Source organism: Eptatretus burgeri, chromosome 13, assembly GCF_056783735.1.
Source record: "Eptatretus burgeri isolate ZD-2024b chromosome 13, Ebu_testis_v1, whole genome shotgun sequence".
NCBI lineage: Eukaryota > Metazoa > Chordata > Myxini > Myxiniformes > Myxinidae > Eptatretus > Eptatretus burgeri.
The window spans coordinates 23,395,040-23,398,087 of record NC_140973.1 but is presented as its reverse complement, the minus strand read 5'-3'; positions in this window follow the sequence as shown (position 1 = coordinate 23,398,087).

Sequence of the window (3,048 nt, the reverse complement as noted above, 5' to 3'; positions counted from 1 at the left end):
TCCTTGAGATACCGGTCAACCTGCTGCAACCATGAGGCACGTGGTCGGCCGATTGGCCTCCTCCACTCACGATACTCCCTCGCTGAGAGAATCTGGTGAGCAGGATCGGCGTCAAGAAAACGAGCCACATGTCCATACAGCCGCAACTGACGCTCATGGACTATGCAGGGAACAAATCTCATCCGAGTCTCTCTCAGCAACTGCTTGTTGGACACAAAATCCGACCAGCGATAGCCAAGGATTCTCCGAAGAGACCCTGGTACCAACGGAATTAAGTCTCTGTCTCAGATCCTTGGTCAGAGTCCAAGTCTCGCATCCATAGAGCAAGACTGGAAGCACCAAGGACCTGAAGTCTCGGACTTTCGTCCTCCCGCAGAGGTACCAGCAGCGCCACACCCCATGATCCAGTGAATCCATGACTCCCCAGGCCCGACCCAGACGTCTATTGACCTCTGACTCACAGCCAGCAGAGACATGAATATCACTGCCAAGGTAAGTGAATCTCTCCATGACCTCAACATCCTCACCACAAACAGACACAGACAGGACAGCAGCATCCAAGATGTCATTGAAAGCCTGGATCTTAGTTTTGACCCAAGAAACCCGTAATCCCAGTGGCTCAGACTCCTCATTCAGCACCTCAAGGGCCCCCAAAAGGATATCTAAAATCTCTGCAAAGATGACTGCATCATCTGCGAAATCAAGGTCCGAGATCTTGACATTCCCAAACGATGCACCGCAGCTTGATCTCTCCGACATCCTCCCGAGAATCCAGTCCATACAAGTGCTGAAAAGTGTTGGGGCCAGTACACACCCCTGACAAACTCCAATAACAACTGGCAATAAGTCAGAGATGGTACCACCACATTTCACAGCACTCTCAGTACCAGAGTGGTGGTGTGTTGGAGAAGAATTTGAGGATTTGATGGATGATCCTTCCTGAGGGATACTGTGAGAATATGAGAATTGTCTGTTTCTAAGACTTTGCATGTGGTCGAGCAAGACCACATTTCCAGATACTGAGCTCAAAATATATTGTATTGTATTCACTACCTTCCATCTTCCAGTGTTACATTTGTGGAGCTATCCATGATTTTTCCACAACTTGCACTAACTTCCCTTTGCAACCTTTAATAAGACGGCAGGATATTTCAATTGGTTGCCTCTTCTGACGTCTTGGGCCTCCTTTGCATTGCCATTTGTATCACACCAGTCAAATGAACCACCGTCATGGTGATGCGCAGGGTGCAGTATGATGGAGCAGGTTATGCTTCAAAAGGGAACATTAAACCAGCCGTCCTCCATTCAATTATATGGACATTAAAATTCCAAGGTATTTTTCATCACAACACACATTTGTATCGATGCAACTGATTTGGTTGAAGTGGATTTTTAAAAAGAATGGTGTACATAGATCCTTGATAATTATTAAATAACCCACCCCCCCCCCCTCAAAAAAAAACTCAACAAAGCAAAGACCCATTTATTTACACCTTCATTGGATCCAGACTATTTATCCTTCACATTTACCTCCCACCTTCCAGCAATCCTTCATCCCTGCAGAATTATCACAAAAAAATCTTAACAGTTATAAGGAGTTTGAACCTGAGGTCAAAGCATCATGAAGCAAGTGCTCAGATGGAAGTACCAAACAAACCGTTGTGTTCTGAGATGGAGTGCCCCATGGTGGTCTCGAATTAGAACTACAGTTTGAGTTACGTTTACCCTTTCGTGGAAGGGAACCAAACTCGACTGTTCTGTTCTTGTTCTTGCGTTATCATTTCTTGGAAGCACGGCTGTGCTGCTGATGCAGTGCCCCTCCACCAGTACACCGGTACTCATTTCGCTGAACTCAGAAGGATGGACAGGCTGAGTCAACCCCACCTGATGTTTTGTTATATAACTTCGAATGGAACTTGGAACAGGCTGTGTTTGCCCTCACTCGGTGATTTAACAAGCTTTTAGTGGGAAACCAACCATTATCTTTTAAAATGTGAAAAAAACCCACAAATTTAACTGATGTTTTAATGGAGCTGGGTACACCTTGAACATATGACGTCAATAATAGTTAATGCTAATGGATATCACACTACCTTGTCCTTGGTACAGGCGAGGATGGAGGAACGGACGAAAACAGTTGGTTATCTTTGTATGAACCGGGTTTGCTCTCAGAATCATTGGAGGTTCTCTTTGTGACTTTCAAAGCCGATAACACCATTTCTGAGCTGTTTTTCCGCATTAACTTGTTTTCTAAAATTAGAGCCATTTTTATTTTTGGCAGCTGTTTTAAAATAATAATGTTTATACACATCTTGAAACGTATATAATGCAAAGTTGATTTTTTTTTATTGAAATTCCCCCCCCCAAACAAAGGTTAAAGCTCCATTCGTTGTTTGGGTTGGATACAGTTCGGAATGCACTGGTTATCACACTGACTCCAATCTGCCGATTCACGGAACATTGACGATATTGGCCAAACGTGTGTGCGTGTGAGTGTGCGTGTGCGTGTGAGTGTGCGTGTGCGTGTGCTGTTCATAAAGCATAACATATTCTCTCTGCTAACTCCCTTCTCTCCCACCCCCCCCCAACCCCTCTCTGTCTGACCCCATCCTCACTCCACCCCCTCTGAATACAGCACAGCACAGCACAGCACTCTCTCTCTCTCTATATATATATATATATATATATATATATATATATATATATATATATATATATATATATATATATATATATATATATATAGTTACGGCTGTGGAAATTCGCATTACACCATAAAGGGTCCTCTGGTGAGATATATCGGTAAGTTCATGTGTAGTTAGCCCAAACCCGTTGTATAGAGGGAATATATGTGATCCATTCGGGCTGCGATTCTTCAGTTAGTCGTTTTTCTTTTGCTGTCGTTAATTTGGTGCAAGAACAACAACGAACATCGCCACAACCAACATCTCAACGATCACGCCATTCACACCACGACGCCACCTTCTACAACTACGCCACCACATCTTCACCACTCACCATTCAACGAGCACCGTGCGGTCACAATCT